The 24,573-nt window shown below is 38.9% G+C and overlaps 1 protein-coding gene across 27 annotated transcripts in view; it reads left to right on the top strand.

Annotated features, from left to right (window-relative positions):
- ZBTB20 (zinc finger and BTB domain containing 20) overlaps positions 1-24,573 on the top strand; it is a 774,657-nt gene that overhangs the window by 632,984 nt on the left and 117,100 nt on the right. Inside the window, exon 1 of one of the 27 annotated variants that reach the window (XM_040485007.1) lies at positions 15,987-16,369. The exons of 25 other annotated variants lie outside the window; for them this stretch is intronic. The gene's annotated coding sequence lies outside the window, so the exon portion shown is untranslated. Of the gene's footprint in view, positions 1-15,986; positions 16,370-19,555; positions 21,160-24,573 lie in introns of those variants that run through there. One more of the 27 variants, XM_040485009.1, reaches the window with a different exon arrangement.

The raw sequence follows: 24,573 nt of genomic DNA, 5'->3' as shown, positions 1-24,573 counted from the left end.
ATCTCTAAGCCTCTGTTTTCTCATGTGTAAAATGGGCGTCTGTGAAGATTAAATATGATACATAGAATCAGCAACGTTTTGTTAAGTGTCCAATATATATAGTTACTACTATTAATATTATTTATCATCTCCACTCCCCTCAACAACTTTGAATTGGATTCCTTCTACCGGTTCTACCTTGGAGGGTCCAATTCTTCAGTGTTCTGTGCTGGTCGGTACTAGGTTCCTGGACCTTTTTATTACAGTTTACACACAAAGCAGATAATGAGAGCCTTATTTTCTGAACAAAGACAGGACATCATTTTATAAATATAAGCATATTTGTGGGTATAGTAAAAGGCAAGATTTGAAACCAGGTCTGTCCAGGAAATCAGAGACTTATGAGACTTACCATATCTTTCTTAGAATGTGAATTTTATACTCTAGATGAAGACGAATTTCAGAATCACAAGGTAGTGCTAAGCATAATTGAGAATGTGACTTCTCTGATAACCGATTGTATCAAGAAAGCAAGGTCGATTAGACAAGGAAAAGTGTCTACGTTCCAGGGAGGTATTCCTCCCCACCCACAAAAGAGAAAGCAGAGGTTTTGAAGTCAGATCTGGAGTTGCCTCCAAACTCCACCACTTAAAATCCATGGGCGAAAGACTCCAAAATCCCTATCATTAATCTGTTACTGAAAAAGAAACTGAGGCCCCGATAAATCAAGTAATTTGACCAAGATTAATGATATCCATCTTGTAAACATATTATAAAGATTAGAAATTATGCTTAAAAGCTTGGCATGTTGTTTGGTCTAAATAAATACATTTCCTGGAAATTTAGAGCCAGGTTTCTCTTCAAGATGAAAAGGGACTGAAATTATGCCCACATTCCTTATAACCAGTCTCTCTATTTAAAAAACAAACAAAAACCTATGTAGGATTTAACAATAGAAAAACATCTTGCACATTTACATTTTTAATCTCAATTTGCCCGCTAAATATATTCAGATAGGCTGAATATCAGCTAAGTACCTTTCAACATTGATTTCCAAAAAAGGAAGTTTTCAAAGGATTCCCGATGTACTTTAGCAGTATAGAAGTATCTTTTGTACATAAGGGAAACATAGGGTGATCTGAGTCTGTGTCATAAAAAAGCCATAAAAAACGGTCACTTAACATTTTATGGAGAAATACAGAGGCACTTAGTGAAACCTCACAAAAAAGAAACTTCGTATTTTGATAGATTTAATGCCTAACTTCTAAGTAGAAATATTACTCTTATCTAAATAAATCTTGAACGTTTTAGATAAGTTGAGAAATTGTATGCTGAGTGGTTTTGTTTCTTATTTCTAATGAATCAGTAATTTTGACCTGCATTCTATAGGCCTCTTTGATTTATAGTGAATAAAGTCATACTGATTTTTCAAAAATTAATACACAATCTCAAGTCACTGAGTTTCCAAATTATGGAATGGCAAATGAATAACATGCTGTCCGTGCAGTTAGTGATTTGAGGCAATTTGAACATCATGATAAAGGGGGGGGGGGATTAAAACAGTGTTATAATTAAAGGTCTGTTGATTCTTCAGTTTAAATGCCATTGTTGAAAGATTTTTCACTCAGATGTCAAAGTCTGTGGCCAGCCAAAACTTGGCATGCTAGAACTCAACCCAGGGAAACATTGTGTTCTACAGATTTAAAAACCAAAATCTGTTAAAAACAGAAATGTTGGGCTTGGGCTGAGTTCTCATGAATCAGAACCAGAGCATAGCCAAATACCACCGCCTCTTAACGCAAGGAAGTAGTGCAGGTGGATGTTAATGGGAAATGTTTGTTCAGATGTAAAATGAAGGGAAATCAGCATTAGATGTCAAAATACAGAGCACTGGGCTAAAGTTTTATGGAATTAAAGCATGTTTCTTTGAGAAGTTTGAGACCCTTTAGAAGCTTGTAGTTAATGGAGAGCAGTATTTACCCATCTCCCAAGGTTTGCATATTGAGGTTCAGTTTCTCCACATCACACCCCTTGTTACTGGAAAAACTTGAAGCAAAACTTTATTTGCTTAACTCCCTACATAGAAATGTATTTCCAAACACCATGTTTCCCTCTCTTTCATTTGAAGATTACAAACCAGTGGCCTGTGAGCTGTGTCTAACTAACCCATAGATTGGGGGGTGGGGGAGGAGGGGAAACTGGTGTCCAAAGAGTATCTTAAAATAATTTGAGAGTTTGAGCCAACCTTTAAAGATCAAGAAATCTCACCAAAAAAAAATCCAGCTTCTTCCGGTTTCTCCTGCTAATTTGGAGATCTGGCAGTATTAGACCTGCATTCTTACATGGCACCAATATCTGGACCTGAACAGTGGCCTCTCCCTGCAGACAAGCCATGTCCTTTCCAGTTTGACAAAATTCCTATCACCCCATGTTTTATGCCACACCCACCTCCCTCATTTATTCTATCATCCTGGCTCCTAGAAGCATTTGACTTTTCTTCCTTTGCTTATGGTAGATGTATAAAGCAAGTTCCTTTCTTTCTTTGCATGTAGTTTTAAATTTTAAAGCTTCCAAAAATTTCTTTCCAGTAAATAATAGCACCGCAAATGCTTTGCACAATAGCACTCAACAGAGCGTTATTGAAAATGACAAAAATTGGAATGTGACAAAAATTGGAATGTAACCAAAATGTTCAAAACTTGGGAATTTCTTTTTTTTTTTTTTAATTTTTCAACGTTTATTTATTTTTGGGGGGGACAGAGAGAGACAGAGCATGAACGGGGGAGGGGCAGAGAGAGAGGGAGACACAGAATCCGAAACAGGCTCCAGGCTCTGAGCCATCAGCCCAGAGCCTGACGCGGGGCTCGAACTCACGGACCGCGAGATCGTGACCTGGCTGAAGTCGGACGCTTAATGGACTGTGCCACCCAGGCGCCCCGGGAATTTCTTAAATATATGTTGACATATCTGTGGAATGGAATACTATGCAGGGTTTTAAAATATATGTCTTAAAAGAATGCAGTTTACAAAATAACGTATGCAGCAAGATTCTTATTTTGTAAAAGGGAAAAATTTGCATATAAGAAAAAGGTTAAACTGATGTCTCAGGGCAGTATTAGAAAAATATATACATATGTAAAAAATATGTACAAATAAACAAATAAATAGGCCCTAAGGATAGCTTTATAGATTCACTTCCCCAAAGCTTCCTTATTCCATTTTGACCCAACAGTTGGAACATATACTGAGCTATTTTTCTTTTTTTTTTTTTTTTTAACGTTTATTTATTTTTGAAACAGAGAGAGACACAGCATGAACGGGGGAGGGGCATAGAGAGAGGGAAACACAGAATCGGAACCAGGATCCAGGCTCTGAGCCATCAGCCCAGAGCCCGACGCGGGGCTCGAACTCGCCGACGGCGAGATCGCGACCTGGCCGAAGTCGGACGCTTAACCGACTGCGCCACCCAGGCGCCCCCTGAGCTATTTTTCAATTATCTTTGTAAAGCTGATTTTTTTTTTTGCCTTTATACTTTAGAACATACAATCAAGAATAAGATTTCCATCGTTGTTTTAAATACTTGAAAAATATTCCTGCTTGACCACATACTAGACTGTCATCATGGCAAAGCAGGAGAATCAATTCTTGCGTTGCCCTGGAATGGGTTTGTTCATCTACAGCACCTTTTGCTAACACCAAAAGTTATTCAAAACTTAAAAAAAAAAAACATCTTGGAACAGAAAAACTACACATATATATGCAGTTAATAACATGAACATAAAAACTCTTAGAGGGCTGGAATTGAAACTCATCATCACAGGGGCGCCTGGGTGGCGCAGTCGGTTAAGCATCCGACTTCAGCCAGGTCACGATCTCGCGGTCCGTGAGTTCGAGCCCCGCGTCAGGCTCTGGGCTGATGGCTCAGAGCCTGGAGCCTGTTTCCGATTCTGTGTCTCCCTCTCTCTCTGCCCCTCCCCCGTTCATGCTCTGTCTCTCTCTGTCCCCCAAAAAATAAATAAACGTTGAAACTCATCATCACAAAGGCATCAATTTTGTCCCATTTGGCCATAGGAAGCAATTTTGTCCCACTTGGCTTCCATAGGAAGCAAAGCTCACAGGTGAAAAATCCATCTCAGCATTTGTGGAAATTCTTCTGATGCCACCACTTAGCACAGTGACTGGCAAATAGGAAAGACTCCAACAGTATTTGTTAAATAAAATATGAATAAATTTACACTCCCACCAAGGAACAATTGACCCACACATCAAAAACTCAGTGATCTTTTAAGTAAAACTTAAGCAATAAAATTTAAACTTTACTCATAAAACTTCCAGATAGAGTTTGAGCTAATAATACCATTTTTTCCCCAGAAAAAGGAAATGTGTGTTTATGTGTGTGGTTGAGTACAGGTATGAGTTGGGGGAAAAAGTGTAAATGAGTAAGAGGTGGTCCTTTCAAGGATGGGTACAGAGCTGAAGACTCCAGCTCTCTCCTGGCAGTGTTAGTTTTTACTGTTTCTGATTTGACGGTTTGGGCCATCTATTTCCACTTCTCTAGAGCATTCTTTAGCTTTGGGCTCCATCGCATCCTTCAATAATTCTCCCTTCATGTGCCCGCAAAATGTATGTTTGCCTTTCTTTTTTCCCTCACTACATCTTTGAAGCCTGTGGGCAGGTTCATGGAACCCGTAGAGCTGCAACACCCCTGAAGATTGGAATATCTAGTTCTGACCTGTCAATTCTAGTACCATGAAGATGGGTTTCCAGCTGCCACTGGACATCTCCACTGGATGTGCCACCCACAGCACCTCAAACTCCTATTGCTATCCTTTGGGTAGTCTAGAAGTAATCAAATCAATCCCAAGTACACCTTGTGCTTTCCTTTCCCCATGCTCTTATTCTGTATCCCTTGCCTAAAACTTCTCTTTCCAGGTTCTGTTAGAACTTTACCCATATTCCAAAGTCTATCGCAAACACTGCTTTCTTCAGGTAACTTTTATCAGTGTCCATCATCAAATAATATTCCTGAAGCCACTAAACCTACAGAATTCTGTTAGCAACCTTTTATGGTATTTGCCTTATTTTGTGTTGTCTTTTAATTATATGGTGTTTATTTTCTTCCAGATTCTAAATATTAGGTTTATGTCTTCTTATTTATCTTTGTAGCTATTTTCTAGAGCTTAGATCCTAGCAAAGTCCTTTGTTCATAGCAAGTCCTCATTAAATATTAAATTGGTTTTATATGATAAATTGGGCTTATGTATTAATGGCTATTATGTTTTGAAGGACCCAGGAAGTCCATCCACCCGAAGTGTCTCCCCTATTTTCCAGGCCATAATGTCTTCCTTAAGGAACTTTCTCTTCTACAAATGGGGATTTTCCACTAAATTGTGTCTTTTTCTTCCCTAGCAACAAACTATTGACTAGTTGATAGTTGAGTTCCCCCATCTTCTAAGATTCACTCATTATCATCTAAGAGGAAACAAAGTCGTAGAAGAATAGACTAGAAGTCAGGTATGTTCTCAAGGAGGTAACAACTAGGAAAAGGTTCATGAAAGAGGTAGCGTAATGGAAGGTACCTTGGGCTGTGCCACTTATTAGTTGTGTGCCTTACTTTTCTCATCTGTAAAAGTGGACAATCATAATGATTTCTATCTTACAGAGATGTGATGAGACCTAATAGTACCATATACCACATACTAAATAACGAAATTCTTGGAATAATACCTGGTACGCTCTAAGTGCTAATCAGTGTTGGCTGTTAAGTATTCATATATATGGTGTATACATAGTATATATAATCATATGCATATTAAGTATATTCACTTATACATACTGAATAATACATATGCATATCTATTTAACAACTATTGTGATTGTCATTGCTCTTTTACCCCATTTACCCAATGGCAGATCCCAGAGAAACTCCTGGATAGCCAGAGACCTTAAGTGTCTAGGGATAGAACGTTTAAAAGAAAAGAGAACTGGCTTTGTCAGACAGATGAGGCTTTAACACACAGCTCTGCCACCTCTTCACTGTGCACGTTGAGGGGTTTACTTAACCTCTCTGAGCCTCAGGTTTTTCATCTACAAAATCTGAATGCCTATCTTTTACGTTGACTTTGAGGATTAAACAAGCTCTTGTTCTCCCTAATCATTTTGAGATTGAATCTCATTCTTTTGTTGATTCGTATCCTTTTTCTGAACACATTTGTTTTCTTGACAAATCAAATCCCAGACTTTTTGTTTGGGACAAGCTTAGAAGAAATAGGTAGCACATTGCTTCAGGAAAATGGTGGCAGCTAATAATTTCAAATTATTAATAATTTAATGCAGTAGTGGAATGTTAAAATATGTACCAATTAATATGCACCAAGCCTAATAGAGAACAAATACTTACCAAATTGTGGCTAAATCCATAATCTAGAACAAATTTAGCAGTCCGACCAGGTTTTGTTGTTGTTTTTTTTTTAATGAAATATGTTGTACCTATGGAAATAATTAACTGTACTAATCCACAGCTTTTACAGTTGGTTATTTTTTTAAGTACAAGAATTTAGATTTTCACTGAAAACAGAAAGTCCTTTCCCCACAGTCCTGCTTGAAAGGAGTATGTGGGGTTTGGGGGAGGGGGGAGAGAAACAAAGGAGAAAAAAGCTGTCATGAAAGTATCTACAAACTCCTGGATATTTGGATCTGAAAGAAAAAGAACCTTGTAATGTACCTTCTCACATTTAGTCCTGTTCTTGTAGTGCTGTGATGTGGCACTTAATGCTCTAGGGGACCTAGAGCAAGTGTTACAAATGCAACCAAAAGTCTCATGAAAATGAGCCTCTTAACAGTGTGTGAGCTGGTCTGCAATGGCCTCAGGAAATCCCCCCAGCTATTCACGTCCTTTTTATCCACTACATTCTCTGACTCAAAGGGAAACCTCACTTCACCTCCTTGACCAGAATTGAGCAGACATTGATTTGGTTACCCAGTGCTTTATTTATTCATTTATTAGTCTTCATCATTTGTATTCCACTAGAACAAAAGAATATATCTTTTCTTTGCATTAATTTTAAGTTTAAGAATGTGCAAATGTGTGTTTGTGGGAGAGTGCATATTTTTGTTGGTATAATTTTATGGGTAGCTTGCTTTAATTTAAAATATTTTCCATCAGGGCTGTAATACTTAGAGCCTCACCATCACCCTCATCACCATACACGTAAAGTGAGCTGTTTAAAAGAGAATCATGTTTTTCTATTCACTTATATAATTAGTCAGGTCAGGTGTCACATGGGAAAAATAAGTGGCCCAATGCAGAATTAAAAAAAAAAAAATTAAGAATCACAATTTTTACCTCAGTGATAATGATGTGCTTATCTATGGGCATTTTATGTGTCTTAATTGCCCCCCAAGAAAAGCCAATAAGAAGTGAATCCAATTAAACAGCAGATATGTTGAAGCAAATGCTATGTATAAACCACTGTACTGGAGGCAATGGGAAATTCAGAGAAGTGGAAGTCAGGTTTTATTCTCCAGGAGCCTATAGTCTAGTCAAGAATACATGACAGAAAAAGTGGAATTGCACGCAACAACTAAAGATTTAAATAACAGCTCAAGATATTCCAGTGTGTTTTTTGCACAATTGCCTTAATAATTTTATTAAAATATACCACACAGTTAATTTCTGTTCCACTTGAAGGACTCACTGATTGGGTACCATATATTCGTATAGCCACCTAAATAGCAACAGTCCATGAGATCTTCATCTGAATTCAATTCACAGATATGTTTCAACAAAGTTTGGACAATTCAGGCAGTAATAACTTGCATTATGGCAGAATACATGTTCCTGTCCTTTTAAATGTTGAATGCCTGTTAGCTTTACTACAAATTTTCCTTCAGGAATACTTGTTGAACTAATAGATATTTCTAAGTAGATGTTTGATGTCAAGCAGCCAAGGAATGGCTTTTGGAGATATTTTCACTACTCAAATACCAGCTTCGCAAGCCATGCTTTCTGCAATTTCGTAATACTGAATTTGGTCTTACGTAGTGGATATGTTCAAAGTAGCGTTGACCAGAACGCAACCAAAATAAATTCTGTTTAATGTATAAACAATCATAATCAACCCCAAGATCATATAGGGACTAAAAGGAAATAACATCTCTTGTTACCACTTTAGTCATAACCTAACAAGAAGGTTCATGTAAGTTCAGGGGAAAACCATGAAGGTATATACAACTTAAGTGTCTCAAAGTATGCAAACTACCATGCCCAACATTTCTGCACATACCTTACTCTTCTGCTGAACTGTAAATTATAATAACATCAATAATGCCAAGCAAAAGGGATCCTTAGTTTACAAAGCATTCTAGATACATCATCGTTTTGATCCTCAGTGTGTGATCTTAACAACTTGTGAGATTGGCAAGGCACACATTATCCACATTTTACAAATGGAAGAATCTATGAAGTCTACAAGGACAGATGACTTTCTTAAGGACACAGAGCTCTTAAAAGGCACACCTGCTTCTAATGCTCACAGTGTGGCTGGCTCAGAGGAGACAGCAACCCAGACGGAATCTTTGCCACACCATAACTATCCTTCAAGGTACACAGGAGTTGCCAGAGTGTGACCTGTAGACTTAAATCTTCGGAGGATGGAAGAGCCCTCAGGCCAAGAGGCGTACCTGCTATGATTTCATGCAAGAAGGAAAAGGGATGCTTAGCTGTCTTTTTTATAACATGTGCACCACCCCCCCCCCCCCCCTTATATAGAGTCCTTGGTAAATTCTGAGAATTCTCATACTTACTGATTGGATAAAGTCCTGATGGTTTTCCATGAAATCACGGTTGTGTCTGATCTGGTTGTATCAGAGTTTTTTCCAGCCCCCTAAGAGCTTGGGATTCAATATCTAAAAAAGTTTCAATCCTGACCTGGATAGTCCTTCCCACCTGTCAAGATTTATGTCTTTTCTGTTGAAAAATTTGTGAATAAAATCAGTTGTCTTTGAGCTGGCTTCCTGGAGCTTCTTGCTTATTTAAAAATATGGTATGGAAATTATGGAGATCATGGGCCACTTTACTAAAACTGCGTATCACTGGGAGTTGATAAAGAAGTATGGTTCTGAATCCCAGAAGCTGCAAGCTTTCATTTGCAATATAGAATTCAGAGCTGTCACTAAATTTTGCTACCTGATGAATAGAAAGGCGGAGTTTCAAATCAAGAAATTCAGCACTTAGTTCCAGAAACTAAAAATGTCGGTGGGTCCTCCATTCAATAATGCATCCTTTACAAGTCTACAGACTTCCAGCCTTCATTTTGGCTTGCAGAGTTAGACCTGGCACCTGAAGCTTGAATTTTTGCTATTATTACTTCAGAGCCCCAGCTGATGCAAAAAAGCAAGGCAATATCCCCAACACCTTGGTCTCAGGACACTCACAATCCAAATTAATGTTTCTTCCATAATGATAATCCTGCATTATAGCATGTTTTCATATTCATGATCTTATTAAGTCCTACATTAGCCATATGCATGGACAGGGGGACTATTATTATTATTGTTATCAACATCATCATTCCCATTTTGTAGATGAGGAGATAAACTAAGAACATGATCTGTGGTCACATAGCTGATGACAAAGCCACAGTTATACCCAGGTGAGCAGGTGACCTCACTCATAGCCCATATTTTTCACCAGACTTGCCAAGGCTCACAGATTTGCCCTCTGACAGTGCTTCTCAGCCAGGTTTTAGAATTACCTAAAGGGATCTTCAAAACATAGGCACTGATATATCCACCTCTGAGTATCTGATTCACTAGGTCTGGAGTACAGCCCAATAATTTATTTTTCTAACAATTTTCTAGGCAATTCTAATGCTGCCAAGGAGCACTGTTTTAGGAGTGCTGTTCTACAGATTGCAGTAATTAAATGGCAATGATACATTAAGGCAAGATAGTCTTATAAGGAGGAAGTTTGTTTTGCATGATGCCACCTCATGCCTCATTCTTTTCTCCATTTGTGACCTCCACTGGGAAAGAGCAGAGCAGGTGGGGGGAGGGGAGCTGGTAAGAGGGCACCTTGCTGTTTAAAATGAGTTTAAATCTTCTGGCACTCAAGAATTGGACAGCAAAACCCTTTTACTGTGAAAGCAAAACCCTACTACTGTAGATTAACTTGGAGGTATCTGATTGCCAACCCAGCAATGAAGAAATGCTTTAAGACTGGACATGGCAAACGTGATTAGATGGCTCTATAGACAACTGATCCATTAACCAACAATCTTTAGATACATTTCTCCATGTCAACCTAGGATGCTCTTAATGGCAAGAAAGAGAGACCCATTCTTGATCTATCCTAGTCAACGTTTTTCTGAAGACTGGGGAGAAGTTTCTTTTATCACAGGCTCAGTTTGAGTCAACAATGTAATACATCTGCTAAAATAAATAAGTAAAAATAAAAAATAAAAGGAAGAAGCTTGCCTTTTCTAGCTTCTAGAGGCCATCTGTACTCAGCCCAGGACCACAAATAACTCCAACCTCTTGTCTCCATCATCATCTCCTACTACTAGCAGTTACTACTAGCTCTGATCCTTCTACTACCTCTGATCCTCCTGCCCCTCTTTTATATGAACCTCATGATTACATATAGGGACTACCTACCTTATATAGGATAATCTCCCCATCTAAGTACCCTTAATTTAACCACATCGGCAAGACCCCTTTGACATAGAAGATAATGTTCATAGTTTCCAGGAGTTAGGACATGGATATCTTTTGTGGGGTCTTTATTCAGCCTTCCACAGCCTCTTTGTGATATGTTTCTCGGACTACATTAAGAACAAGGTACTTCTTTCTTGGCAGCAGTACGTAAGAGGTTCAATGATAAAGAAGAGGGAATGGGACCACGGAACAGAAGAACTAGGTTCCAGCACTGGTTTTGCTTCTACCAAGTTGTGTAATCTTAAGCTCATCTGACAAAATGTCTCTGTAAAATGTTTCAGCTCTTCTCTGTGAACTGACGGAAACAGAATCTCCTAAACACTTCCTATATCTAAGATCCTGTGCCTCCTTAAATCTATCTAGATGATATTTAAATCTAAAAGCAAAAGCTTGCTTACCACCTCTAATATTCAGAGTAAATCTTGTTCACCTTTCTTTTGAATTCAAAATTCACTTAAATTTTGAATTTACTTGTGCTATCCAAGGACTTCTTACTGTAAAAATCATGGTGAGGCTAGGAAAATCGCCAGTATAAGTACTTTTTGCTACCCAATTCTTAAATATCCTATCCAATAATACTACTTTAGTCTAAACGTCAAATCACTAGTATTGTACATATTGGATAGTAGGAACACAGAAAGAATAGACTGTAATTGCATATGAAGAACTAAGAGAGAATAGTTGTTGCGTCAGCTCATCTGAGATACCATCTACTACCAAGAGCAGGTACAATACATTAAATATGCCAAGGAGAGTGTAAAGACCTTGTCCCAAAGATCTCGGTCTCAAGGCGTGAATGACAAACTAGAGGATAGTCACTGAGTGACTGCTGTCATTATGATAAGGGTCAAAGAGATGGAAAAGGGCTGAGATTTTATTCTTTTTGCTTTTTTTTTCTCAGTTTGTTTTTTCAGTTCTCAGATAAGACCTGGAACTTGACCACTGATTCACAAAAGGAAATCGGGCTAGTTTGATACAGATCTCTCCACAGCATGGGAGTCATCCCACAAACACTGATTTTAAATGATGATTTACGGAGGGCCACAAAGAATAATTTGGAGGAAGTTTATAGGAAAGAAAGCTTTGAGAGCTGAACCAGAAAAGGTGCTTGAAAGTAAATCAAATTATGGCATACATTGAATTATGGCATTTATTATTATGTGCAGAGTATGCATGGAATTTTGAACTAAAAGCCGAGGAAGCAAAGGTCTAGAAACTCTCATGCATAGTAAATAAATTAACCCTTTATTCTGTTACTTTCTGCGCTCCCTATATTTGGTGGACTTGTTCATACAAATGTACACTGAAAAGGACTAATAAACCATGCTCTACCTTGAGTACATTCAACTATTTGTGCACATGATTCAAATACATGCCTCCAGGAGATTTTCTTTGGTATGATGTCGACACAGTCTGTATTTCAAAGGCCAAGAATTCTTTGGGAAAAGAAGAAGGGTCGTGTGTGTTTATGACTGTCAAACTTTCCTAAGTTTATTAAGTTGGGATCCTTTGTCCTTTTCTTCCATAATTTTGAAGATTATTCTAGTAATATGTTTGGTGAAGAAAAAAAAAACCTGCCAAATAAGTCAGGTTTTATTAATTGTATTAATGACTGTTCTAAAACCTGTGAGTTCAGTATACTATACCATTCAGAACCGTGTCATTTCTACTTTAAAAGATCAGTTTTCATTGCTAATTTTTGTGCTGGAAACTATACAGTATAAGGAAATCAGTTTATCATGAGCATCATGATAAATCAGCTCTTGAAATATCTGCCCATGAGGAAAAAAACTATATGATTGGAATCCTGTCACCAAGGAAATGGTTTAAAAATCTGTTTATTTCAAATATTAGCTTCAGCTAGTTATCTTTTGCCCATTCATTCATTTATTACATGGCTCCTATACAGTAATCAGTTAGAAGAAAAGAACACCCCATACTATTATGCAAACCTTAAATATAACTATATGTTTTTGTGTGTTCCTATGCTTTTTTAAAGAGCACATTTGTGACAGGAAATGAAGAATGGCATAGTCGGGGAAAAATTAAAGAGACACGATGTAATTATCCGAACTGGAATTAAGCCAATTAATAACCCGTGTGCTAACACTACCCTCAAAGTGCTGAAAATGTCGTCAGATATTTAAATGCCCTGGGTGGTCATAGCCAGCAATCTTCGCCTCATCCATTTGCAACAGCACACAGGGACAGGGCTCACCCTGGCTTCTGAGGAAGGGCCGCCACCTGAAGTGAGCTACTGAAGAGACATAGGTGCAGATTGCATAATCCGAGCACAAGTGATTGTGCACAGATTTTCACTTATTTTTAATGAAATCAAAACACTGGTGTCTTATTCAACACATATTTACTGAATAATACCTACCGTGTGGCAGCCCAGCATCATGGTTGAGGATACAGTCTTCAAAGTCACCCTGCCTGGATTTCATCTCTAGCTCCACACTTACTAGATGTGTGCTCTTGAACACGTTATCTCACCCCTCTATTCCTCAGGGTTTTTTTTCTATGAAATGAGGATTTGTAGTGCTTAATTCATAGAGTTGCTGTGACACTAAGGTATGACATAAATATCAAGTACTTAGCAGAGGGCTGAGCACAAATCAAGTACTCGGTAATATGTTGGTTATTATTATTATTATTATGAGCTGGGAAATATACCAAAGTCTGGGTAGAAAGAGATCAAACAATTCTCAGATGATGTTTGGAGTTTAAATTCTAGAACTTTGGGATTCTAAATTTTGTAATCTCTACTGCCAGTGCTTTCCAGTAGAAATCTGTATATTAGGTCCTTGCTTTACTGTGAGTATCCCTGTCTTGAACCTACATGCTTTGAATATAACACACTCAGCACATCCATAGCACACAGTTTATTTACCCTCACTGTATACCTACCTCAATAATAATTACCGCTCAATACCATCCATGGACTGTATATATGTTAGCTCATGTCATGCTTAGAACAACCATGTGGGATTAATATTATCACCTTTTACAGGTAGGGAAACTGAGGCTCTGAGAGTGGCCATGACTTACACAGTGTTATAAAGGTCTCTTTGACTCCAAAGCTCATTCCCTTCTTCACCCAATTCACCCCACATGGATTTACTAAGCACATCACTTCTCTGCTGTAGGTTCTTGCCTATCAGGTGCTTTGAGACCTGCAGGAGGACCAGTGTCAAAATCGGTGGTCCCACCTCTCCCTAAATTGACTGACTGTGGACCAGGTGTTTTAGACACGTCACAGCAGCCATTGTTAAAGAGTTGATGTACAAATAAACTAAATGACTCTGGCTATGACTTCTCTCGGCTTACTCGTCCTCCAGTGGGCTCCCAGGTGCCTGACATTTCTGTCAATTTTCTTCTTCCACCCTAAGTAGCAACAGCGTCACTGAAGCATGACTGAGAAGGAGTTTTCCCTTTTATGTACACCATGATTCTTGTTTTAGGACAAGAGACTTCATCTCTCCAGTGACACCTGATGGTACTGCTCTTTTCATAAGCACCTCTTCCTCCTTAAAGAAAAAAAAAAAAAAGCACCTTCAATTATCTGTTGTCAAAAGGGAGATCCTTACTGAATAGGATCATATGTGTCAAAAAAAAAGATACCATCCAATGTATGGGCAGGTAATACTGTTTTCCCTTTCTTTTAGAAGCTCATTTCAATTGAAATATATAGGAAGAGTTGCCCACAGCTAATGTTCCAGGTAGCACATCTCACCAGTGATTTAGAACGGCATTGTAGGCTAATAGCCTCAATCTCTTTCACCCACAGTGTGCCTACATTTTAAAAATGACTTGTAGGAGAAAACAACATCTTTTTACATGGTGACATACAGCAGATGATATATGTAGAGAGAATTGCAAACTCTGGGAGAGATCTCTGTGGATGGATCCACTGGCCTTCATTAGCTTGGAATGTGACACCAACTATACCTTGTCGAGACAGGCCCTCTACCACGCTGTATTTTTCTACTTTTTTTTCCTGACACTGAATTAAGACTTAAATCCCTATCCTTAGAATTCAAAATGGACAAGAAAATGGTTCAACTTAGCTATTTAGACGTTTTAAAAACTGGAGGTTTGTGCAGTAACTGCAGGGATGGAGCAATCTTGTTATTCTGGAGACAAGGGTGATAGCCATACCTGTTGGGCCAGAGTCTGTAACGAAAACTGGAGGTTAGCTGGTATGACAGGCAGAGCACCAGCCTGGTGGGCTGCTGAGGCCCTGGGTTCCAATGTCAACTTGCGATTGCCTTTGTAATTTATTGGCCTGAGTCTCCGGGCCTCAGTTTCCTCGTCTGCTAAATTAGGGCGTTGGGGAGATTGATCTCCGTGGCTTTTTCCGGCTCTGGTATTCTCTGGGTCTGCAAATCGCCTTCAGTGTCTGCCATAGTCTGCCTTGCCAGCTCTGTTTGTCACAAAGATTAATCCATTTTAACTGTACCTTAGAGTGCTCCCGGGAGAGAGGATGGATGGATTGTTTTGCACCTATTATTGCATCAGAACTTTTGCCTTTTTAGACGAGATCGTGCCGTGCCTAAAATCTGTCTGCCTGTCTGCCCACTGACTTTGTCTGTGCTGATCTCTTGCCACGGTGCCTCTTCTCCCAGCATCCATCTCCCTCCAAGATCTAGACTAGGCATCTGACTGTACCTGTCTTGTTCTCTGCAGCATCTGTCTGCTACGCTCCTAGACCATCGTTAATAAACTTTCACACATTACACGCAGACCCTAATATATGGGCACCTGCACACAAATATCTACTGTTCATAAAACTAGGGGAGAAAACTCCCTTTTTTAAAAGACCTCTATCTAGTGCCATTTGTATTTGCACTTTTTGTTTAGTTGTAAGTTTTAATAGTTCCCCCTTTGAGGATTTGTCAGTACGAGCAGTATTGCTTATCAGAACACACCAACAGTCTTTTTGTAATATTCGCTTTTCCCCTTTGGTTCAGCCGAGCCTGCTGACAGATCATTCAAATTCAATTGTTTTATGTCTAAGCCGAACAGCTAATTAAAGTAGGGATGATTAACCTGACTGGCAGTGTCGCTCTCCCTCGCGCTCTCTCTCCCTCTCCCTTTCTCTCTCTCCCTCCCTCCTGCTCCAATCAGTCTTTTTCTCACACTCTCTCTCTCCTTCCGTGTGTGTCTCTCTCTCCCTCTCTCTCTCCCTCTCTCTCTCTCTCCCCCCCCCTCCCTCTCTCCCCCCTCTCTCTTCCTCTCTCGGTCTCTCTCTCCCTCCTTCGGTTGGTCTCTCTCTCTCTCTGTCTCTTGCTCTACTGTTTTTTTTTTCCTCTCTCTCTCTCCTAAACGTGGTCTGCTTGCTGATGGCAGAATGGCACTCGGAGATTTGTGCATTGTGTCTGGTTTCCTACGGGCAGGCTGACCCAGTGCCTCCAGGGACTTATCAATAGACCACTCAGAAGAGACACAGACAGGAGAGAGGAGGAGGGGTGGGGGGAGAGAGAGAGAATCAATATCAAGAATAGAAGGAGCTCCGAAGCCATTTTTTTTTTAAAGAAGTATCGGGACTTGGGAGAGGGTGACAAAGAAGGTTTTTCAAAGAGGCAGTGGAGGAGGTTCTAATAAATTTGGAAGGAAACAGTTCCCTGTCTTGGGAAAAGGAGAACTCCTGACTGATTAGCATTCACACCAGGTATGAGATGTTCGCTACCCCTTATCACTGTGTCGCAACCGAGATGGAAAAGCCTTTTTTTTTTTTTTTTTTTTTAGGAGACTGAGGGAGCATGTATTTCGCTGTGTTTGTTGTTGGGGGGTAAGGGGGGGGTGGCGTGAGATCTGTGGGCATTTGTGTATGGGAGCAGAAAGAATGGAAGCAGTACAACGGGGGGTGGGAAAGAGTATGGAGTATGTTACTGTCTTCCCTGTCTTTGTGCACCCCTGGGGGGTTACCCAAGTTCATTTCTAGCAGGTGGATTTGGACGGGAGTTACTTAACGCTTGACCGCCAGTTTTGAAAAAAAAGAAAAAGAAAAAAAACGTTGCTTCCTATGTCTATTAAAGGAAGCTCCAATTTCTCTCTCTCTCTCTCTCTCTCTCTCTCTCTCTCTGTCTCCCTCTCTCTCTACCTCTCTCTCTCTCCCACTCTCTCTCCGTCTCTCTCTCCCTCACTCTCTCCCTCTCTCTCTCCCTCTGCCCCCCCATCCGTCTTCCCCTCTCTCCCTCTCCCTCTCTCCTCTTTTTTCCCTCTTCTAAGCAGACAGCGGGAGGGCTCCTGGCTCCCAGCCAGCCCAAAAGCCTCTAAGTGTTTTGCACTTGTTTCAGGGAGTAGCTGCCCGGGGATTTTTCAGCATTTTCACTAGAGAACAAAGAGTTCTTTACAAAGGGAAGGGGGGGGGGGGGAAGTGAGCTTAATGTCTGATATATGTTTTTCTATTTTTATTAGTTTTTCGCCTAAAAAGAAAGAGACAGGAACAGAACATTCACTCTATAATGACACAAAGACATTCAAAAGAAATCCGGTTATCTTTTCTCCCCATCACCCCAAGATATATACATAAAAAACAAAAAGGAAAAAGGCTAATGAAGTTGGATATGTTGCTCTTTTCTCCTCTTTTAATCTTTTCTAAATCCAACTGTTCTTATGCTCACTCTGCTATTTTTTTCTACTCACAATAAAAGTTGTTCAGGATGTATCTTCTCTTATCATCTCTTTACCCTTTCTGGGTCCCCAAAATCCTGCGGAGGGGAGAAGGAGAGTACACCAAATAATCAGTTTAGTGGTGAGAACATCCTCTACTTTTGCCACTTGGGTGAAAAGTTAATTAAGGGATTCGGGCTCCCCAAATGCCAATGGGGTGCACTAGTTCACTCAGTCTCGCAAGTGTTGGTACTGCCTGTGTCACTTGTCAGTTATTAAAGAAAAGGTACTAAAGGGAGCAGATATTTGTATTTTATTTTTGTTTCCATCTAATTACGTAAATGCCAAAAACCCCCGGAGAGATGGCTTGCCCCCTCCATGATACACTAGTTCAAGTGAAATAGAGTCTAGACAGAGATTTTTCAGCGATGCTGACTGCCATGTAGCTTTGTGTTCTCCACTTGATTTTTTGCCTATGCTTGTATATTTTTACCATGAATTTGTGTTTGTAGCAAACATTCCAGAATGCTTATCATTTTCAAATTAATGCTCCGAGAAAAGAAAAAAAGAAATCAGCATGTGAACTGTATGTGCAAAATGTACTAACCAATTCCATCGTTTTCTAAATGCATTTATATCTTTATACTAATATTCTTGAATTACAAACTCAAGAAAATGCTTTCTTTCTAAAAGTTCTCCTCCTAATGCATTTGCATCTCGATTGTCACTTGGAAATCTTTTTGAGGTACCTAACAGACATAAAACAGAACAAGGAGGAAAATGCACAAGCACCAGAAAAATCCTTAAATATGTATTATGTACAATACCTAACTAGAGATAACTATTTTACCAAGTGAAAATGAGCTACAACAGTTGTTTCAAGATTCAGAAACTCTTTTCTTTCTTTTCTCTTCTTTTTTTTTTTTTTTTTCCATTCACTGAAAATACAATCTATTCCTGTCCCTGGGGAGAAAAACTGTAGGGAAAATATAGATATATACATTTTTTTCATATTTTTAGACTGCATTTATATAACTACTTCTTAAGAGTGTAACACATATCAGGGCAGTGTGATGTCTACTAGTCAGTAAACCCTTCTGGCTGGGAGGTGTGAGCGCCTTATGTTTGAAGTAACTTGATAACAAGGACTCTTCGGGAAACCTTACTTGTGTATGTGTTGCCTCAGTAATGACCCTCAGACAAAAAACAAGAACTAGGTGGCCACTTGAACTCCCTGAAAGACATTAGATTTAGGGGAACTTTTGACAAATCCAAAATTTTCTAGGGTAGCTCCCTTATATTTATGTATCTTTTTCGGGAAGATTCTTGTATTGCCTCCAGACTTTTCTCTTTGTAAAGATTTTTATGCTTCTAATAGTGCTTCAGGACAAAAGGATCTTTAAAGAGAAAGTCATCAAAATAAGAGAAAAGAAACTCAGTCTCTAAAAAGTTTTATATTGAAGGCAAGAGCTTCCCCCCCCACACACACACACACTTTTGGCTTCTTTCTGATTTTTTTTCCCCTGAACTCTTTTGTTGCTGTGGGCTGTTGTGTTTACATTTTTGTTTTTTGTTTTGGTTTGGTTTTTTGGGTTTGGGTTTTTTTTGTTGTTGTTGTTGTTTTTTTGCTCTCGCTTTTTTTTTTGTTTTGTTTTGTTTTTTGTTTTTGGTCTATTTTTTATGTGACCAAAGGGGTCTATGAAGGGGCAGAAGGGCTACGGGTAAGAGGCTGTTACTGAAAGCTGCACTAGCCCCTCTTGATCCCAACTCAGGCAGCTCCTATCAGCTAGTTGTGCCGCCAAGAGTACAGTGAAAGGTGATAGCTGTCATTCTGAGATTCTTCGTGGATCTGACCTGAGAGTAACACATTCACAGTCGAGGAGAAAAGGGAAAAAAAATAGAGGAGGAGGAAAGAAAAGCTCTTTGAGCTGGAATACACTGGCCCTTTCTTCCTGTAGGCAATCCGCTCCAGTTCTTGGCGACGTGTCCTGCACTATCAGATATCATATGACTTTTTATTTAGATTCCTTTTCGGAGAATGGCCTGTTAGGACTCTGTTTGTTTTCTTTTATTTAATTTCCTTCTCCCCTCACCCGCTAGTTTTGTGTATCTGTGAGAGAGAGAGAGAGGGAGAGAGAGAGAGAGAGAGAGAGAGAGAGAGAGAGAGAGAGAGGGTGTGTGTGTGTGTGTGTGTGTGTGTGTGTGTGTGTGCGTGTGTGTGCGCGCATGCATATGTGTGTGCAATTTTTATCTTTGTTTTTGTTCTGTTGATCTGATGCTTTATTTAAGGACAAAGCTTTAATTATTTCAGTATACTGGTTTAATCATTTGCCAAAAAGAAACCTCATTCTAGGCTTTTTGGGGGGTCCATTTTTAAACACATCCATTAACACATGAGGGTAGAGATCCTAACTGGCTGCGGGTCGGCCCTTGGCCCACTCCCTTACCTTAAGTTAACCACCACCCCCCCTTCCTCAGCATGCAGGGTAGTGTGAGTTAGGAAACACCTGTGCCGAGTTGAGAGGGAAATAAAAGTAGAAGCAACTTCTTCAAATCTGCACTCCTAGTTTCACTTTAATAAACTTTTTTTTTTAATCGTTGGCTTTTTTTTTTTTTTTTTTTTTGGCACCCTCTGCTGAGTTTGAAAGCATCAGAGATCCTGAACGATGTGTCTGTGGAGCTTTTGTGAGGTCAGCTGAGCACCCCTGCAAAGTAGAGCAAGGGCTGAAAGTCATTCAGAGACTTCAGAATTAAGTGGGAGATTTCAAGAAGATCTCTGAGATCTGGGGGGCCGTGAAGGGTTTGGTGATAGATGGTAAAATGGCATAACTTGGGGATACTCAGGGAAGAGAAAGAGAGAAATTCCTAGGCAGGAGTAACACAGGCATTCCTGCTGCATTTGGTACTTTGAGAATCATATTTAATCAAATTTTTATTTTTATTTTGTGTAACTTGCAATTTAGCCCATTGATAATGTGATTGCCTTCCCTCCATGCTTCCTGTATCAAAAAGAGGAATTAAACTAACATTATTATGGGGTTTCTCCTAAATTTTTGATGTATCTGTTTTTCAATTTTGGAGAGTTCAGATTTTAGTTAGCAGAAGAAAAACATAACTTCTCTAGGTGTGTGCAAATGGCTGGTTGCCTATGCATTATTCTCATCATGATGTACTTTATCTACGCATAAGCATAATATATCCTGTCTGTATCAGGGTTTTTTAAAGTACAGTAATAAACTAGACAGCCCTGAATGTTCAGATGACCATTACATTCTTTAAGCCCACTGTTGTTAGTTCCTTGTTACTTTCTCTAAAATGGTTTTTCACAGACCTTAAATTTCTAATGCTTATCTTAGCCAGAGGTGAGTTCTGTTGAAACTTGGAGGGAAATTTATTCCACCCCTTTAAGAGTACCCAAAAGGGAAGGGAGAACTATTTTTCGTTCAACAAAAAATTTTAGAAGCCTTTCTTTCCCCCAGCGGAAAACTCGAAAACAGCTTTGTCTCAGAACGTTAAACTTGGCATGGATAAAAAATGTGAGTTTTGCTTTGTTTGAGGAAATTTGTTTTTGAAACAACAACGTTATAAATATTTTTAAATTGCCTGCTGAGCATGCGCTGTGTCTGACTTTATTCATAGTTTTAAACACACACCAAAGTGCAGTCTTCTGAATGGCCACAGGTAAGGCTGTTGAATTGTATGATCTTTCTCAGAGCTACCTTCAGGGAGTCTACTCAGTTTTCCAGAAGGGAAAAGGGCGAGAGCTGAGTTTAGACCTGGACTCCCTTCTAAAAATCATAGAGCAAAAGTAGATTCCCCCATTCAGGCTTGCACATTATACTTAGGGTAAGTACTATTCAACTTTCCTTTCTTATAGGAGTCGCTTGCCTTAACTTTTCGGCTTCATACTAGCAGACTAAATTAAGAAAAAATTTAACTCAGTAAGGTATTTGACTGAAGTAGAAAATCTGCAGATTTTTAAGGGCATCTATTGTGCATAAATTTGGAGATACGAGGATTTGCCAGTGAAATGATAGCAGCTCTGTTCTTACAGAGCAAAGATGTGCTAGTCTGAACATGCCTGATCTCATCTGGAATCGAAAGCTAAATCTAGGTGGGCCTGTAATAATACCAGAAAAGGAACACATGTATCTTTTGTGCAACCTTTTTTTTTTCTTTCTTTCTTTCTTTCTTTCTTTTTCTTTCTTTCTTTCTTTCTTTCTTTCTTTCTTTCTTTCTTTCTTTCTTTTTTTAGCCAGGCTTCCAAAGGGAATGACAAAGAAGTAGGTTCTCCTCTTGTTTAATAAGTAGTCATATATTTTGCTCCTAGAGATATGTGTTTCCAGTTGTTTTGGGTTGTTTTGTTTTGTTGTTGTCACTGTTGTGGAAGTATATTTTTTCCTGTCAGTGATTGTTAACACTTTCCATTTTTCAGAAGGTTTTATCTCCATTAACTCCGTTTGATGTTTCCTCACTTGGTTACCTTTCTCAAGTCTGCGATGACCCTCCCAGGCTTTGCAATTCTGATCGATTCTTGTCAGAAATATATTTATTCATTAGCTGTTTGTTATAGTTATGATGGAGATAATGTTGTTTTTCGGGCCTTTATAACTATCCAAACAAATTTCATTTTGAGGTGAAATTTCTCATAGTTTTCTTGACTCAGAACTGAACTTGTCTTGGAAAGACTTGAAAAAAATCCAATGAGCCGTTGTTGGGTTTATTTTTGTTTTTGTTTTTGTTTTTTTGAGAACTAAATATTTTAGCAAATCCAGGTGGATTCTTTTATGAAATACATACTGATATGCAATGTTTTTCTAATTTGTCTTTCCTTTCATGCTTTAAAACAGAACCTGAAAAATAAATGTGTAAAAAAAAAAAAAAAAGAGAAAAACTGCCAGGTTAATGTTGATATTTTAAATGAACAATTTAAAATAATTCAAAGTTTCGATTTCCATGCAACATATCACCTTTCAATGTCAGTCAGAAATACTTTGTGCAGATATACGTAGACACACAGACCCAGATACGCAACTCCACTTTACATTTATATTAATTTTATTTTTACATAAAAGAGCATTAGCATTAATGCAAACTTTTATTAATTTATTGTATTCTATTTTTTCTATAATTTAGAAATCCAGTTAACAACTGTCTCCATCTGATTATCTAATATATGTATTTACTTATTAATGTCTATTTGTATTCTAATAAGGTATCTTAATTTATAGAGCATTTTTATAAGTCTTACACACACGTGAATTTTATGCAGCTATATTAACATTCCAGTTTATTCAGATACGGTTTGCTTTGTTCCATATCTGTGACTGTGTTAAGAAGTTTTTTACTTTCCCAGTCTAGAAAGACTATGGCCAGTTTTTCCTATATATGATTTCTATATATCTTCAGTATAATGAAGAAGAAACTTTCTAACCTTGTGATCGCCTGGAAAACTTTCAAACAAGTGGGAGAAGTCATTTTTACCTTGCTATTGCCCAGTCTGTCTGTTTGCCCTCACTGTGCTACCCCTCACCCCCAACAACCCTGAGAAAACAACAGTAATCAACATGATAAGATAATTTTTCTGATCACAGAACCAGGAAATACCAAAGAAAATTGTGGCATATGTAGGAAAATGCCAAGAGCTTCTCCAGTAAGATCAGCTGTTTTTGTACTTTTTTTTTCTCTCCTGAATTTTGTTTGTGACTCTTTTGGCTTGCTGAAGCGTATCCCCATAATCTTACGAAGCCACAGCAAATTCCCAATGCCACAACAACACTGTGCAGCTGGGGAGAGCCCAGAAGAACTGGTCCTGGGTGGCTGCAGACTTCCCCAGCAATGATGCAAGGCGGGAGGAGTAAGTAGACTTCTCTTTGCTTTTTACCTGGGCTGCTCAACTGGCCAGGTGGAGTGGTTTTCTTTCTGTAGCTTTCCCCTTAGCTATCTAGGCTTTTCCTTTAGTAACCAAAGGCTTCCTGCCTTTCCAAGGATGGTTTATATAGCAAAGCATCCCATTTTTCTTTTGTACTGAAACATGGAAAGCTTTGGAGATTGGGAAGGGTGAAGGAAAGGGGCTCAAAGTATCTGGGAAATAGTCAAAATGGCCTCAGACTCAAAGCTGTTTGATGGCTATAACTTTCTTTATTCTCTCCAGAGCCTCTGAGAGGTTGAAAGTAGTGAATGGGATAACTGTAGGGTACAAACTATGATCTAACTGATTCAGTAGATGGAGCTCTTCCCCCTAAGTCTGTATTTAAATTAATGTCCCACTCTGCTTTGTGGGGCTGTTTCAAGGTATGTCATTACTACACATGTAAAATCAAGGGCCTAGAGAACTGGAGAAGAGATTTCCTGGCACTTTTCAAAAGAGATAAAGCTTTTGCTCTGAAACGCAAAACATGGTACAGGGGAAAAGTAAGGATGGGGTAGGGAAATGAAGTTTACATATCTAAATATCTCCCTGTGTTGATAGTCCTAAGTGTGAAGTTAAATCCTAGCACTTATTATACAAGTGATCATTACTTTAGATGCAGAAAAATGTATGGAACATGTAGGATTTGGGCTGTATTTGTTACAAATCTTCCAGGCTATCTGAACTGTGCAGATCTCCTCTTATTTGATTCTGCAAAGGAATCTTAACACTGTAATGCAATTGTTTCATCCAATTAGTCTAGAGAACCTGGCTGAAATGTTACAAATTCTGAATTGTGACAGCGCAGAGGAGGGCAAAGCAGCTGTGTTAGTAAGGTGCCTTTATGGAAGCCAAAATATTTTCAGCAATAACTGAAAATAGATCTCCGGTATCTGTTTTAATATGGAAAGAACTACTTGTTTATTTCTTTCTAAATTAACTGAAATGAATAATTGCCATAAAATTTGTCTCAGTGTTATGTTTTTCTCAGTGCCAATAGAGTAAGTTCGATCATGTCCCTCCCCAGTATCAGGAGGGAAAATATATGTATTCTGTATGTAGTAAATTATCTTCTTTAGTGAATGTCTGCTCACAGATTGGAGATATTATTGCATATCTCTTGTTAAATCTTGATAAGATCATTTGGCCAAAGTAGAACTCGGCTTGGCTTTAGAACCCAAAGAAATAGCATTTTTAAGGGACTTGGATTTCCTTTGCATACCACGTGTCTGAGTCCGATACGGTCCAGGAAAATAGAGAGGATGAGACAAAATTATTCCTAAGCAGCCGCCGTAGGCCAAACACTGAAACAGTGCCAACCTGGACCAATCAGGCCGGCTTCTCAGAAG

This window comes from Herpailurus yagouaroundi, unplaced genomic scaffold (assembly GCF_014898765.1).
Source record: "Herpailurus yagouaroundi ecotype Mexico unplaced genomic scaffold, PumYag 162, whole genome shotgun sequence".
Lineage (NCBI taxonomy): Eukaryota > Metazoa > Chordata > Mammalia > Carnivora > Felidae > Herpailurus > Herpailurus yagouaroundi.
Note: the sequence above shows the minus strand (reverse complement) of the source record. Positions and strands in the feature narration are given on the sequence as shown.